Raw genomic sequence first — 18,110 nt, 5'->3', positions numbered from 1 at the left:
GTATTCATATTAGGAATGAAATGGAAGCAAGAGTATACAGGGAATCCAAACAATCATATTTAGCTCAATTCAAATAAGAAGGTTAGAAGAATTCAATATCCAAAGGAATGAAACTAGAATAGGCACACATCGAATGCAAATGCGGAATCATGGGTTATACATGTGCCTATAGAAGTCAATACGATATAGCTTAAACGTTACACAATAGTTTTCAAGAATGCAAATAACTTTAATGACAAGAGCATACAAGAATTCAGAGCAGTATTATAAAGCTCAATTGAAAAAGAAAGCTAAAGGATATCAATTTCCAAAGGAATGAAACCAGAATATTAGAAATCGACCAAAGCTCGATTTCTGGCAGAATACAAGAGGCACATTGAACAAATGATTCAAACTATCAATCGTGCTCCAATTGACTCAGAAATATATCATTGGATTATACTTTCAGATAAGACAGGCTTCATATGAATTGAACTGTCCAATAGAGAGAGTTACAAATAATTTGGTAAACAAGGGTCGTAGAACAAAATCTCTGTTTGGCAGAATTCATAATGTCAGATTCAACAGATAACTGGGCAGGTGTTTGGATTCCAAATCTTTCAATCCATATATCAAAAGAAAGATCTATGAGTCTGGTTTCCAATGAAATAAGCTTTGAGTAAATCAATGTTTGCAATAGGGACTTATAAGCAGTTAGTATCAAAAGGTCAGAAATTAAGATCCCTGTTTTGCAGAATCTATAGGCTCGTTTGAAAAAGAAGTTTGGGCAGACAAACTTACTCTGAATTCTTAAAATAATCAAAACAAAGGTTTACGAGTCTATATTCTGATCAAATAAGTTTTGTCCAAATCAGAGGTCAATACATGAAGTTATAGCCATAACAAAGTAGAAGGGTCAGAATGTCAGAAGTTGCATAGATTCGAATCGTTACGTCTAAACAGGAGATATATCAAATGAAAGGCTAGAACAATTCAAAGTTCCTCATATTCAAAACAAATGTAACGGTAAAATTGCGTTAAGGAAAGATCAGGACACTTGCAATAGGAAAGATTAGAAAGCTTGCAATAGGAAAGATCAGAACACTTGCAATAAGAAATATCAGAGCAATTATAGGAGAAACGATCAGGGAACTTGCCTTTCAAAGATTTCGATCCGAAGATCCAAAGAAGGTGCTAGCCCAAATCCTTCTACTTTTCCTCCGTGTCCTCTCTCTGTTTCGTTTTGTGCTCTCGTTTTCTTCCTTTCTTCGCAACTACACCACGTGTCGAACATCGAGGCACAGTCACCTGCTCTCTCTTACTCTCATTCCTTCTTTTTCTTTCCCAAACGTAGCTGCCACAGTCGCCGCCGCTACCGCTGCCACAATCGCAGCCCCTTCCACCGCACTACCTTCCTTCCTCCTCTTCTTTCACAGACACAGCTGCTGAATACGCAGTCGCTGCCGCTATGGCCGCAATCCCTTCCGCAGCCCTTTTTTCCCCCTTTCCTTTCTTTTCTTTCCCAGCTGCAACTGCCGCAGTCGCAGTCGCAACCATGGCCACAGCCACCACAGTCGCAGCCTTTTCTTTCTCCCCTGCTCTATTTCCTCTCCTTCACTTCTAGCTGCAGCTGCCACTGCCACAGCTGCCTCTCCTTCTCCTCTTCCTCTCTTCTTCCCTTTTCCTTTCTCTTCTTCTTTCTTTCCTTCTCTTCTTTCCCAGCTGCACGGTTGCAGTCGCGGCCTCAGCCGCGGCCACAACCTCTTCTTCCTCCCCTGCTCATCTTCCTCTCCTTCTTCTCTTCCAACTGCAGCTGCCATCGCAGCAGCCGCAGCCCCTTCTCTTCCCCTTCTCTTCTTCCTCCCCTTCCCTTCTTCCTTCCTCTTCCTCTTTCCCTGCAATAGCTGCAGCTGCCACAACCGCAGCCGCAGCTACTTCTTTCCCTTCTCCTCTTCCTCCTCCTTCCTTTCTTCTTCTTCTCTTCTTCTCCGTCCTCCCCTTCTTCTCCCCGACGAACAGCACCTCCTTTCCTCTGTTTCCTCCTGTCGGAAACAGAGGTGCCGCCTCTTCACCCGCTTCTACTTCTTCTCTTCTTCCTCACCATCTCTTCCTCTCCTTCTCTTCCAGCTGTAGCTTCCACCGCTGCAGCCGCAGCTCCTCCTTTCCCTTCTCTTCTTCTTCTCCTCTTCTACTTCCCTCCTCTGTTTCCTCTGCAGGAAACAGAGGTATCACAACCTCTTCTCCTGCTTCCTCTTCCTCTTCTTTTCCTCTTCTTCTTCTTCTCCTCTTCGAACGCCCCACACCTCTCCTCTGTTTCCACTTGCAGGAAACAGAGGTGCTGTAGCCCTAGCTGCTGCCACCTCTCGCTCCTCTCCCTCTTCCCTCTCTTTTCCCTCTTCTTCTCCTTCTCTTCTTCTCCTCTTCCTTTTTTCCTCCCCAACGCCACACACCTCCTCGCTGCAGCCTTGCCGCAGCTATCCTCCTCTCTTCTTCTTCTTCTTCTTCCCTTCTCCTCCCCAATGCCCCACACATCCTCTCCTCTGTTTCCACCTGCGGGAAACAGAGGTGCAGCAGCCCTAGCTGCTGTTGTTGCCTCTCCCTCTCCTCTCCATCTTCCCTCTCTTCTTCTTCTTCTTCTTTTCTTCTCTTCTCCCTCTTCCTCCTCTCTTCTTTTCCCTCTTCTTCTCTTCTCCCTCTACTTCTCTTCTTCTTCTCCCCACGCCCCACCGCTTCTGTCTGTTTCTCGAAGAAACAGAGAGAGCGTGGGAGGCAGTGGGATAAAACCGAAATTTTCGGTTTTCTTTATTTTCTTCTTTTTACAACTTAACAATTTAGTCCTTGAAATTTCTATATTTACATATAGGTCCTCCGATTTATAAATAAATCTTTATTAATAATTTTCAAAAGTGAGGGATATTACAGGACCTCTCATTATCTGGAACATGTGCAAATGCATGACAACCAAATACTCTTAAATGCTTGTAGGAAACATCTTTCTCTGACCATACATGCTCTGCAACATCACCATCTAGGGTTGTACATGTTGATAAGTTGATCACATCAACTGCAGTCCTCAAAGCCTCATCCCAAAACCTTTTGGGTAACTTGGCCTGTGAAAGCATACATCTGATCTTTTTCATGATGGTGCGGTTCATCCTCTCTGCAATTGCATTATGCTGAGGTGTACCAGGAACTGTCATCTCATGTTGGATCTCATGTGACCTGCAATAGTCATTAAACAATCCCGTATACTCACCACCATTATCTGATCTTATGCATTTCAATTTCCTTTCTGTCTCCCTTTCAACCCTGGCATGAAACTCTTTGAAGACATTAATAACCTGATCTTTGGTCTTCAAAGCATAAGCCCAAACTTTCCTGGAAAAATCATCTATAAAAGTGACAAAATAAAGTGCACCACTTATATCAAGAACATCAACAGATCCACCAGGAGTTTTGTCCTTAAAGGACCACATACATCTGTATAAACACGGTCTAAGGCATGCATTTTTCTAGACAAAGCAGCACTAGCAAATGAAACTCTATGTTGTTTACCAGCCAAACAATCAATACTAGGGTTCAGATGTATACCTTTGAGATCTGGTAATACCTCTCTCTTGGAAAGAGCTTGCAGCCCCTTCTCGCTCATGTGTCCCAATCGCCTATGCCACAACTCCATACTGAAGTCTTTCTCTGTAGCATTTAACTGCTCACCATAAGCTTTAGCCTGCAACCTATACAAAGTATGACATTTCTTTCCACTAGCTATAACAAGAGAACCCTTACTGAGCTTCCATTGCCCTCTGTGAAATCTGCTTTTATACTCTTCATCGTCTAGTCTTCCAACTGAAATTAAATTCAGCCTCAAGTCAACCACATGCCTCACATCCTTAAGTACCAACTTGCAGCCAAGGTTGGTCTTTAAATGGATATTACCCATGCTAATGATGTTTGTTATGCCATAGTTGCCCATCTTGACAACACCAAAGTTTCCAGACCTGTATGTAGCAAAAAACTCTCTCCGAGGTGTAGCATGATAAGAAGCACCTGTGTCAATCACCCACTCAAGATCCTAACACACACAAGAAAAAATATCATCAGAAGGAGACAAAATCAAATAATCACCACCCTGCACTGTAGCTGTAGTATTATCCTTTGACTCTGTAGACTCGACTTCTTTTCCCTTTTTCTTGTTCTTCTTAGGTTGCTTACATTGGTTCTTGTAATGTCCTTTCTCACCACAGTTATAGCAAACAATATCTTTTCTTGATCTTGACTTGCTCCTACCCAAACGTAAACTGCTTCTAGACTTTGACCTTCCTCTATTCTCTGAGATAAGTGCCTGTGAATCATTCTGAGATGTTGCTGAACTCTTTCTTCTCAACTCCTCATTCAACAAACTGCTTGTTACTTGACTCATAGTGACAATACCATCTGGTGCAGAATTACTGAGGGAAACCACCAGTGTCTCCCAACTTTCTGGTAATGAACTGAGAAGTAACAATGCCTATAACTCATCATCAAGAGACATTTTCATAGAGGATAACTGTTGGGAAATCATAGGGGGGCGACATCATATGCGCAGCGGAAGAACAAGAAAACAAAAATCCTCGATACCTAGGGAGATCGTATATCCCTGTTTCCTTGCAGATCCTTAGGAGAGGGTGAAGGAGGTCAAGCGTCCTCCTCTCTAGCGGTGATCCACACAGCAGGGTTGTGACGACGCTCCTCAAAACTCCAGGCCTACTCTAAGGTGGAGAGGGAGAGGAGAATAGGAAGGGCAAGCAAAGACTCTAGCCTATGAGGCTATGAATCCCTCCTATTTATAGAGATCCCGTGTCAATCCCTAATGGGTCCTTCCCTAGTGGGTATTGGATCTGCATCCAATAAGACAAGGGCTCCGTCGGATATCTCATATCCGAACCTCTACTCATCGCAATGCCTACCATATGTGTGTGACCCTCTAGGCCCAATATCGAGTTGGCCGTGAGTCATACCTGTTAGAACTCCTTCTAACTCAGTGAATTATTATCTCTGTAATAATTCACTCGACTCATCGACTACGGGCGTACTAGGCCACTACGCCGTAGTCCCTAGACGATACAAGGGAATCCAATCCATTGGACCTGTCTGTCCTCAGTTACCATGTACCTATAGTCCCTCATCCATCTAATATCCCAGAGACCGTATATCGATCATGGTGCTGTCAGACCCATACGATTTCTACTCGAGTCTCGCTCTAATCGGATTCTCCCGGAGAACACTTTCTCTCTCAACCCGAATGACCCTGGCCAGGGATTTGTCTGAGCAATAACACATGGGATATTCCTCTCATGACGTCGGGAGTGGATGATCCTCTATTGACACTCAATAGCCCTCGTAAGGTCGACTACCACTCCCAATGACCAACTGTACTAGATCTGGGACAGCCAAACCTATAAGTCTGGTATCAAAGAGTGGAGCACTCATACAGGACATCCTTGGTGTCTCAAGTCTAAAGACCAGATACACCACTAGGACTACGGAATCGCTGTCTGACAATAAGGCATCATCAACCATCCAGCATTTCGTAAGCGGATCAATCAGTGAACCCATTCTCCAATGAGCACCTATACTGTATCCCTAGTGTCCCTACACGAGCAGCTATGAGACCAGCTGCATCCATCATATGGACGGGAATACAGCACACTAGTCTATCCGGTTATCACGATGTCCCTCTCGAGTAACCTATGACCGGGATTATTTAGGATATGTGTTTAATGGTGAATCGATCTCATTATCGTGATCTCATCACGATCCGATTCCCATTGCACAAATCCAAGGACATCACAATATATATATGCATTTATGCAATAGTTATAAAGTGATATACGCCAAATTATAATAAGCAAAAAGATTCTGTTTCAAGTCACACGTGCCATCACTCACGTGATTGGCTTGCTAGGCACCTATGACTAGTAATCTCTCACTTGACCTAAAGCCAATCACCTATGTGTCTGATCCCCATCAGACTCCTGTGACGCTCAAAGACAATCTGAGACAATGGCTTTGTCAGTGGATCTGCAATGTTATCTTCGGATGGAACTCTTTCCACTGCTACATCTCCTCGGGTTACGATCTATATAATAAGCTGGAACCTCCTCAGAGCACTTCTGACGAGACCCGGGTTCCCTTATTTGAGTAATCGCCCCATAGTTGTCGCAATATAAGGAAGTCGACTTCTCGCTATTCGGAACGACTCCCAAATCTGTGATGAACATCTTCACCCAGACTCCCTCATTTGCTACATCTAATGCAGCAATGTACTCCGCCTTTGTGGTCGAGTCAGCAGTGGTATCTTGCTTGGAACTCTTCCAGCACACTGCTCCTCCATTCAAGGTGTACACATACCTTGAATTCGACTTGCTATCATTGACATCAGACTGAAAACTTGAGTCTGTGTAGCCTTCAACCTTAAGGCTATTACCTCCATATACTAGTAAAAGATCCTTAGTCCTTCTCAAGTACTTAAGGATACACTTTACTGCTTTCCAGTGCTCCAAGCTTGGATCCGCCTGATACCTGCTCGTGACACTCAGAGCATGCGCTATATCAGGCCTAGTACATAGCATGGCATACATGATTGACCCTATTGCTGAGGCATAAGGTATCATATCCATGTTCGCCCTTTCTTCTGGAGTCTTTTGGGGACATACTCGTAGAAAGCGATATCCCATGTCTCATCGGTATGAGACCTCTCTTGGAATTTTCCATGCCAAACCTTTTGACAATAGTTTCTATGTACCTGGACTAGGACAAGCCAAGCATCCTCTTGGATCTATCTCTATAGATTCTAATCCCCAAGATATAAGATGCTTCCCCTAAGTCCTTCATGGAGAAGTGTCTAGATAACCAAGCCTTTACTGTGGATAGCATTCCTATGTCATTCCCAATGATGAGGATGTCATCCACATATAACACCAAAAAGGTGATAGCGTCCCACTTACCTTTCTGTATACACAAGGCTCATTTTCGTTCTTAACGAAGTCATAAGATTTGATAGACTCATCAAATCTTATGTTCCAACTTCGGGAAGCTTGCTTTAGTCCATAAATGGATGTAAGCAACCTACACACTTTATCTGGGCAGTTCTTGGACACGAATCCCTCAGGTTGCATCATATACACCTCCTCCTCGAGGTTCCCATTGAGGAATGCGGTTTTCACATCCATCTGCCAGATCTCATAATCATAGTGTGCTGCAATAGCCAATAGAATTCTGATGGATTTTAGCATTGCTACGGGTGAGAAAGTTTCGTCGTAGTCAACACCTTGCCTTTGACGATACCCCTTAGCCACTAGCCTTGCTCTATAGGTCTCTACCTTTCCATCTACTCCGATCTTTTATTAAAGATCCACTTGCAATCGATGGGTACAATACGTTCGGGCGCATCAACTAGGTTCCAAACCTTATTGGAGTACATAGAATCCATCTCAGAATTCATGGCTTCTTTCCACTTCCCGGAGTCTATACTCATAATAGCCTCCTCATAGGTCTGAGGATCAACATCATCTACATCCTCTGCTCTAATATGTCCCACATATCTCTCTTGCGGATGGGATACTCTATCAGACCTGTGAAAGTTGATACTTGTGTATTAGGTACCTGAACAGACTCGGGCTGTAGAGTGGTGCTTGAGCTTGGTTCTCCAACCTCGCTCAATTCTATCATTCTCCCATTGTCTCCATCAAGAATGTGTTCCTTCACAAGGAACACTGCTCTCTTAGCTACAAAGACCTTTTGGTCCTCGAGATGATAGAAATAATACCCACAAGTTTCCTTGGGGTATCCCACAAATTTGCATCGCTCTGTCCTTGATTCTAACTTATCGGGGTTGTGTCTTTTAATGTGGGCAGGGTAGCCCCAAATCTTAACAACCTTAAGATCAGGCTTCTTCCCTTTCCATATCTCATAAGGTGTAGACACTACCGACTTAGTTGGAACTCTATTCAGAAGGTAAGCTGCGGTTTCTAGGGCATATCCCCAGAATGAGATGGGTAGGTCAGCGAAACTCCTCATGGACCGTACCATATATAATAATGTACGATTTCTCCTTTTCAGAGACACCATTGAGCTGAGGTGTATAAGGAGGTGTCCATTGGGATAATATCCCATGGTCCTTGAGGAACTGAGTAAACTATGTACTTAAGTATTCACCTCCTCGATCTGATCGAAGAGTTTTAATACTCTTTCCAGTCTGGTTCTCCACCTCATTCTTATACTCTCTGAATTTCTCAATGGCCTTGACTTGTACTTCATTAAGTACACATATCCATACCTTGAGAAATCATCAGTAAATGTAATGAAGTAGGAGTAACCTCCAATGGCATGAGTTGACATGGGTCCACATACATCACTATATATGAGTTCCAACAACTCATTGGCTCTCTCTCCAGTTCTACTAAATGGAGATTTGGTTAGTTTTCCACGAATGCAAGGCTCACAAGTTGCATATGACACATAGTCGAATGGATCTAGATATCCATCATTTAGCAACTTTTGAATCCTTCTTTCATGGATGTGACCTAGCCTACAATGCCACAGGTATGCACTGTTCAACTCATCTCGTTTCCTTCTTGACACATTTACATTCATGATATGTGGAGTGGTGTCAAACATAAATAAGCCATTATGCAATGTTCCTTTCGTGATGATCTTATCATCTAATAATATCGAACAACCATTGTTCTCAAAAACAAATTTATATCCACTAACTGTTAAACATGAAATGGAGATAATGTTTTTGATAATAGAAGGAACAAAATAATATGCATCTAATGCAATAAAAGCTCCACTAGGCAGATGTAGGGCGACCTCGCCAACAGCTAATACAACAACTTTTGCTCCATTACCCATCTTGAGGTCCATCTCGCCTCTCTCTAGTCTCCTAGGCCTTGCCAGAACCTGCAACGAATTGCATATATGATAAGCACTACCGGTATCCAATACCCATGTGTTATCATAAGAGTCTGACAAATGGAGACTGATCATGAATGTACCTGAAGCTTCATCAAGCTTTTGTTTCGCCCTTTCTACAAGGTATTCTTTGCAGTTTCTCTTCCAATGCCCATCTTTACCACAGTGGAAGCACTGGCCTTTGTCCTTTGCGGGGTCTTTCTTAGCAACCTTTGCTTTACCTTGTTTGCCCTTGCCCTTTCCCTTCTTAAGGGACCTTTCTGCTTTCCTTTTCTTTCTGGTCTCACCAGTGTAGAGAACTGGCTTCTCTTTCTTAATAGTACTCTCTGCCTCCCTCAACATATTTAGGAGCTCTAGGAGAGTCACCTCAAGCTTGTTCATATTAAAATTCATTATGAACTGTGAAAAGGAATTTGGTAGGGACTGAAGCACAATGTCCACACACAAGTTATCCTCTAGGACCATTCCTAGACCTATGAGTTTCTTTATCCACTCAATTATCTTTAGGACATGGTTCTGAACCGGTGTCCCCTCAGTCATCCTAGCGCGGAAAAGGCTCTTGGATATCTCATTTCGTTGAGTCCTTCCCTGTTCCTCAAACAATTTGCGGACATGTAGGAGAATGGATCTGGCATCCATCTTTTCATGTTGTCTCTGTAACTCTAGAGATATAGAGCCCAACATATAGCACTGAGCAAGAGTGGAGTCATCAATGTACTTCACGTAGCTAGCGATCTCATCCTCGCTTGTCCCTTCTTCGGGCGTAGGCATAACTGTATCAAGGACGTAAACGATTTTCTCCGCTGTGAGAACAATTCTCAAGTTACGGAGCCAATCCGTATAATTTGGACCAGTGAGGCGGTTGACATCAAGTATGCCACGTAAGGGATTTGAAAGCGACATTTTCTGAAAATAAAGATGTAGCAGAAATGAATAATATGCATATTTTGTAATAAATAAACTATCAAGATATGGACTTCTATCTTAATATGCTCCCACTATTTACTAACGAGTCATGCGACACCCTCAGCACATGAAACGGAAGTCTCCGGCAGACTTCTAGTGGGGATCAGGATCCAATCAGCGTCTTAGTGTAACCTCGAGGGACTCGACCAATCACACTAAGCCTAAAAGGTAAGCAACTCTTGCCGATCACAACTCCTTGTGATTCCCGTCCTGTTCGGCCTCCGAATCACCATGGCCTCGAGGGACTCGACCAACCATGATGCTCGGTTAAGTCAACACCTTCGTTACAAGATGAGTCTGATTTGATGATATACCCTCGAGGGACTCGACCAAGCATACCATGCCATCAGGTCACCGGTGACATCTCTATGTCGTAAGCAAGATAGCGAATCGCGATATAGGTGAGTCTCGAGGGACTCGACCAACTCAACCTACACCGGGAATCGGTTCCTACTCATAACGATGGAAGGCCACGTGGGTCAATCTAATTGCCTCACGTTTACCGACTTAATATTATTGAGAGATGTTTCTATAATTTGGTCTCCTAATATGACATGTCACACTTATACATATTTAATATATATCTACATCTCATGCAAATATATATACATATCTAGTATGTGTATAAGCTATCACATCAAATGATCATGGACCACAACCTAATATGATTAGGCCCGAGCCAGTAGGCCTAATCACTCACATCAAGATCTATATGTGCAACGGTGCATCTCCATGCCCTGTGATCGTCCATCTCATCCTCGTCGATTCCGTCGACATCTTGATGCATCTCCATGCATCACGATCGTTCGTCTCGTGGGTCCCGCTATCGCATCCACGCTCCCGCTGCGCCTCCTCATGTGATTACAACTTAATCATAGGCACGCAGGCCCGACAATAAACGAGAAATATAATAGAGGCTCGCAGACCTCAATAATAATAATCAGAAGTACATACATCACACGGTCCATAATCATCCGTCCACACATCATACATCACATGTATAAATAATCATCATAATGTAGGACTACTAGATAATAATAAAAAATAATAATCAACTAAACCTTTTAATTAATTAATATTTTCTGAAATCAGGGACATGTAGGGAGTTTTTGAATTTATAGGGGTATTTTCGTAATTTAGACAAAAGACAGAAATTGGAATTTCTCAAATTCCGAGGGGCAAAACTGTCTTTTGACCAGAAAACCCTAATGCCCTTTCTCCTTTCGCTACTGCCGCCGCCGCCACCCTGACGGCGGCTGCCTGTGCGGCGGGGCGAGGGCACTACCCTCGCCTGCAGGCGGCACGCACGCTGGGCGCGCTGCCGCTGCGGGTGGGCGCCCCCTTCGGGCGCCGTTGCCTCCGTGGGTAGTTCTGCCTCGCTGGCAGCCGCCCCTGCGGGGTTTTTGCCCGTGGGAGCAGCGGCCACAGGCGCCTCTGCCCTACGGTGCCTCAACCCGCGCTGCTGCCCCGCGGCGCCTCTGCCCGCGGCGCTGCCCTGCGGTGCCTCAACCCGCGCTGCCAGCCCCGCCGGCCGCAAGCCTGCTGCAAGAAGACCGCCGGCCGGCTGTTGCAGGCATAGCGCTTGCGCATGCGCCGGCGTTGTGCTGCCTGGCTGCGGCTGCGTTTGCCACTGGAGGCATGCAGATCGAGAGCAGCAACTGTTGCTACCCTTCCTCGCTTTTGCTTCAAAGATTTTGACGTCAAAATTCTTCCTAAACACAACACACGTAGTTCAAAACCAATCATTCGCACGAACAACCTGGCTCTGATACCACTATTGGGAAATCATAGGGGGGCGACATCATATGCGCAGTGGAAGAACAAGAAAACAAAATTCCCCGATTCCCAAAAAGATGTTCGTCATTGTGCGAAGATTGGTGCGCAAAATCTACAAAACACAAAACTGCGTATAGAGATTGTGTTACCTAGGGAGATCGTATATCCCTGTTTCCTTGCAGATCCTTAGGAGAGGGTGAAGGAGGTCAAGCGTCCTCCTCTCTAGCGGTGATCCACACAGCAGGGTTGCGACGACGCTCCTCAAAACTCCAGGCTTACTTTGAGGTGGAGAGGGAGAGGAGAATAGGAAGGGCAAGCAAAGACTCTAGCCTATGAGGCTGCGAATCCCTCCTATTTATAGAGATCCCATGTCAAACCCTAATGGGTCCTTCCCTAGTGCGTATTGGATCTGCATCCAATAAGACAAGGGCTCCGTCGGATATCTCATATCCGAACCTCTACTCATCGCAATGCCTACCATATGTGTGTGACCCTCTAGGCCCAATATCGAGCTGGCCATGAGTCACACCTGTTAGAACTCCTTCTAACTCAGTGAATTTTTATCTCTGTAATAATTCACTCGACTCATCGACTACGGACGTACTAGGCCACTACGCCGTAGTCCCCAGACGATACAAGGGAATCCAATCCATTGGACCTGTCTGTCCTCAGTTACCATGTACCTATAGTCCCTCATCCATCTAATATCCCAGAGACCGTATATCGAGCATGGTGCTGTCAGACCCATACGGTTTCTACTCGAGTCTCGCTCTAATCGGATTCTCCCGGAGAACTCTTTCTCTCTCAACCCGAATGACCCTGGCCAGGGATTTGTCTGAGCAAGAACACATGGGATATTCCTCTCATGACGCCGAGAGTGGATGATCCTCTATCGACACTCAATAGCCCTCGTAAGGTCGACTACCACTCCCAATGACCAGCTGTACTAGATCTGGGATAGCCAAACCTATAAGTCTGGTATCAAAGAGTGGAGCACTCATACAGGACATCCTTGGTGTCTCAAGTCTAAGGACCAGATACACCACTAGGACTACGGAATCGCTGTTTGACAATAAGGCATCATCAACCATCCAGCATTCCGTAAGCGGGTCAATCGGTGAACTTATTCTCCAATGAGCACTTGTACTGTATCCCTAGTGTCCCTACACGAGCAGCTATGAGACCAGCTGCATCCATCATATGGACGGGTATACAGCACACCAGTCTATCCAGTTATCACGATGTCCCTCTCGAGTAACCTATGACCGAGATTATTTAGGATATGTGTTTAAAGGTGAATCGATCTCATTATCATGATCTCATCACGATCCGATTCCCATTGCACAAATCCAAGGACATCACAATATATATATGCATTTATGCAATAGTTATAAAGTGATATATGCCAAAATATAATAAGCAAAAAGATTCTGTATCAAGTCACACGTGCTATCACTCATGTGATTGGCTTACTGGGCACCTATGACTAGCAATAACTGGTTAGTAATACTCTGCATTTCATTCAAAAGCTCAGCAATAGAAGTACCCTCTCTATATTTTAGGTTCACAAGTTTTCTGATCAAAAAAGCTTTGTTGCCAGTTGTTTTTCTTTCATAGAGACTTTCCAATTTTTTCCAAAGAGAATATGCAGAAATTTCAGTAGAAACATGGTGAAAGACACTATCATCAAGCAATTGTCTAATAAACCCAATTGTTTTTCAATCTAACCTCTTCCACTCATCATCTGTCATAGTTGTAGGTTTTGCATTATCCCCTTGCAAAGGTCCATACAAATCTTTACAATACAAGAGATCTTACATTCTTGGTTTCCATATCATCCAATTATTTCCATTCAAACTAATCATACGAGAAATATTACTGGCCTCTATGTTCAAATACAAAAAAATTAAATCACCAAAACCCCGCTCTGATACCAGTTGATGGGGATATATACAGGAATAACCTTTGTATAGGAACAAATACTAGAAGACCAAAATATGCAGCGGAATAAAATGGAAACACAATCAAACAGAACACCAAGATATACGTGTAAAACCCCTTCAATGTGAAGGGTAAAAACCACGGGGCAAACTAGAGATAATCCACTATGAGAATACTGAATATACAAATCTCAATCTCTTACTAAAACCCTAGCAATAACCATAAGAGAATAACTGGGATACAAGGATCACGTCACTGCCCACAATATCTAAACCTCCCAAGTAATCACAGCAAGAGCCTACTGTAGATTTGATCTAACCTGAGATGAGAACACTGCTAGATGATTGAGAACGGTCTCTCTGCGTTGTCCTTGTCTTCTTCCCTTTCTTTCTCTTCCTTTTCTGCCTTGTTCTCCTTCTTCTCTTTAGAATCTTGTAGCTCCTAAGATCTGCCTCGTTGCTGCCTTTTTATAGCTTTAATCTACCTCTAAAATGCAGCCACCACACCCCCTAATCTTAATTAGGGTTAGGTTAAGAGGGGGTGTGGGCTATGGGCTGATAAAGCCCACATGGGCTGAATATAGGCCATCAGCCCAACAATTGCAGCTATACATCTTGAAGGGGATGCCATACAATGGTTTGACTTGTTTGAACACACTTATGGAGTCCTTTCATGGCGACAATTCAAAGAAAGACTACTGATCCGCTTCGGACCAACTTATTACGAGAACATTGATGGACAACTAGCAAAGATCCGACAAACCTCCACCATTCAGGAGTACCAAACCAGGTTTGAAAGATTATCTAATCAAACTCATGATTGGTCTAAAAAACAACTATTGGGGACCTTTATTGAGGGCTTAAAGCCGGAGATCCGGGGAGAAGTTAAGGCGTGACAACCATACACGCTTATGGCAGCCATCTCTTTCACACGACTTCAAGAGGAGCGATTGACCATGAAGCCCAGAGGACTAGGATCACTCCAAGACCTACAATACTAAAGCCCTCAGCCCCCCCTACTATCAACCGAGTCCCTGCACCGAAAAGGTTAACAAGAGAAGAACTTCGGGAGCGATCTGCGAAGGGGTTATGTTGGCATTGCGACGAGTCGTGGAGCCGCGAGCATCGCTATAAAAAAGGTAGACTTCTTATGATTGAACTAGTAGAAGAAGAGGTCATTGAACATCTAGAAGAGAGCCTTGAACATGAAGAAGAAGATATGGAAGAAGAGCCACAACCGACCGACATTACGGTACACGCACTAGCCGGCTACTCAAATCCGCAAACGATGAAAGTTGGAGGCCTTCTCAAACAACAACCGATTACTGTTCTCATCGACACTGGTAGCACTAATAACTTTCTGAATAGTAAGGTTGCTGCTCGGATGACATTGCATATTGAAGGTTGCAGCAAGTTCGATGTAAAGGTTGCCGACGGCAGAATCGTAAAGTGCGACCAAAGATGCCCGCAGGTGAAACTATTACTGCAAGACCAAGAAATTATCACCGATTTCTTCCTCCTACCAATCGATGACTATGAGGCAGTGCTTGGCATAGAATGGCTGACTACACTAGGTGATGTCTCTTGAAACTTTTTTAAATTAATTATGAAATTCTTTTGTAAGGGCAAACAGATCATCCTACGCGGGAAGCGCGGAAGCAATGTTACCATTGTTTCGACCCAACGAATGGAGAAAGTTTTCCACAAGGTAAATGGTGGGTTTTTGATGCATCTCCAGCCACAATCAAAAGAGAAGAAAATAGAAATTGAAGATCAAAATCTTGCCCAATTGCTTACTGAATTTGCCGACATATTTGTTGAACCGTGCGGTCTTCCTCCTTCTCGGCAACATGACCATCGAATTCCAATCCTTCCGGGCAAGCCACCAGCGAACACTCGACCGTACCAATATCCTCACCTCTAGAAAGATGAAATTGAAAAGATCGTAAAGGAGATGCTTGAAACAGGGGTGATTCGGCCAAGTTGCAGCCCCTATTCCTCACCGGTGCTACTTGTATGCAAGAAGGACGGAACTTGACGGATGTGCATCGACTACCGAGCTTTCAATGGCATCACCGTCAAGGACAAATACCCAATACCAGTGGTGGATGAACTTATTGATGAATTGAAAGGAGCTCGAGTCTTCACAAAGTTGGACCTCCGATCCGATTACCACCAAATTCGGGTATGTGACGATGACATTCCAAAAACTGCATTTCGCACACATGATGGCCATTATGAATTCTTGGTAATGCCTTTTGGACTCACTAATGCTCCTTCAACCTTTCAAAGTCTCTTGAATGATATATTTCAGAGCTTTCTTCGTAAATTTGTGCTGGTATTTTTTAATGATATTCTCGTTTACAGCCCTTCTCTTGAGACTCACTTTCAGCATTTACGGATTGTTTTGACGATCCTTCGGGAGAATACTCTTTTTGTTAAGCAACCAAAGTATAGCTTTCTCTAGCAAAAAGTAGAGTACCTTGGGCATATAATATCCGAAGAAGGAGTGGCGGTAGACCCAACAAAAATTGAGGCAATGCAAGGCTGGCCGAAACCTACAAACGTGAAATTACAACGGGGTTCCTTGGACTAACGGGCTACTACTGAAAATTTGTTAAGGACTATAGGAAGATCAGTGCACCACTCACTTCTTTATTGAAAAAAGATGCTTTCCAATGGTCGGACAAAGCCTCTGCGGCCTTCGACAAACTTAAAGCAGCCATGACAACGACGCTGGTGCTTGCGCTACCAAATTTCAATAGACCCTTCATCATTGAGGCTGACGCATCTGGAGTCGGAATTGGAGCCGTTCTCATGCAAAATGGTCAACCACTCGCATACACTAGCAAGGCATTATCTACCTCCCATCAAAACATGTTAGTATATGATAAGGAGATGCTTGTCATTGTACATGCAGTAATGAGTTGGAGACCCTACCTGATCGGCCGGCGATTTCAAATTAAAACTGACCATAAAAGCCTCAAGTACTTTTTGGAGCAAAAGATATCATCCCCTGAGCAACAAAAATGGGTAACCAAACTTCTTGGATTTGATTATGAAATTATTTACAAAAAGGGGAAAGAAAACGTTGTTACAGATGCACTCTCACGGCTACCTGAACAAGGTAAAGTTTCAGCCATCTCCCTTCCTACCACTGGTCTCCTCGAGGACATTAGGGAAGAATGGAAGAAGGATCCAAAGATCAGCAATATCATAAAAAAATTAGAGGAGGATCCAAGTGCAATAGCCCACTATGTTAGGATCGAAGCGGCACTAAGAGGCGGGGTTGAATTAGTGCAGCAGATTAAAACTTCGGTTTTGATAAATCGTTCGTACGATGAAAAGCAATATCAATGGAAACCGATTTTAGAAGCTTGATAACTTAGAAACGTATGGAAGTGTAGTAACTAAGTAGACAAGTTTACAGTATGTAAATGGCAAGAGTAGGATGTAAACCAGATAACGCAGCAGTTTTTAAAGTGGTTCGGTCAAAATGACCTACATCCACTTGCGAAGCCTTCTTCGAAGAGGCTTCCAACTTCCACTAGCAAATTTCTTGTAGGGGAAGGACTACTACCCCTCTTACAACCTTTACAAGTGGTTCACACTCTTACAATTCTTTTCAACAAGATGGGAGGAGGTGAACACTTAAGCAATATGAAAAACAATGCTTGCAAAGACTATTCTAAGGCTCTTAACTCAAACTATTGCTTTTCAAAAGGTTGTGATCTCAGCTAAGATTTGAGGGGTATTTATAGGCCTCCAGAGGATTCAAATTTGGGCTCCAAAATTTGAATTCTCTTTAGTTCCTGATGCTGGCGATGCCACCGCCCAGCCAAGCGGTGCCACCGCCTAGCTCTCGGGTGCTGGGCGGTGCCACCGCCTAACCCAGGCCGTGCCACCACCTGGCTCTCGAAAGCTAGGCGGTGCCACCGCCTACACTATTTCAGCTCACTGGTTGGGCTCCAAAATTGGCCCAAACCAGTCCGAACTAGAGCCAAATTGGCCCCTACTTGGTTTATAGGATTAACACCTAATCTTAACCTTAAGTAATGTGCTAACTACGAATTTAAAGACATTTTCTAAGCTATTACAAAGTCCGTAAGTCAAGACTTCTTCCGGCGAGCTTTCGGCAAAGTTCCGACGGTTTTCCGATAAACTCTCGGAAACCATTCTGCGGACACCCGGCAAGCTCCTAGACTTCACGATTTGATCTTGATGAGTTCCAACAAGCTTCTTCGGCAAGCTCCGATCTTTCTCGGTGAGCTCCGCGAACTTCCAACGAACCTTCTGGCGAGCTTCCGAAAAACTCTTCGGCAAGCTCCCTACTCATTCTCAGCTAGTTCCGGCAGCATTCCCGACGAACCTTCGGACTTCCGTCGAACTCTCGAACTCGTAATGAATCCTTCGTGCTTGACTCTGACACTTTGTTTTGCTTTATGTCTTCATTGTTATCATAGTTAATCCTGCACACACAAGCTAAAACTCTAC

The sequence above is a fragment of the Musa acuminata genome, chromosome BXJ3-5 (assembly GCF_036884655.1).
Source record: "Musa acuminata AAA Group cultivar baxijiao chromosome BXJ3-5, Cavendish_Baxijiao_AAA, whole genome shotgun sequence".
Lineage (NCBI taxonomy): Eukaryota > Viridiplantae > Streptophyta > Magnoliopsida > Zingiberales > Musaceae > Musa > Musa acuminata.
This window is presented reverse-complemented; position numbering follows the sequence as displayed.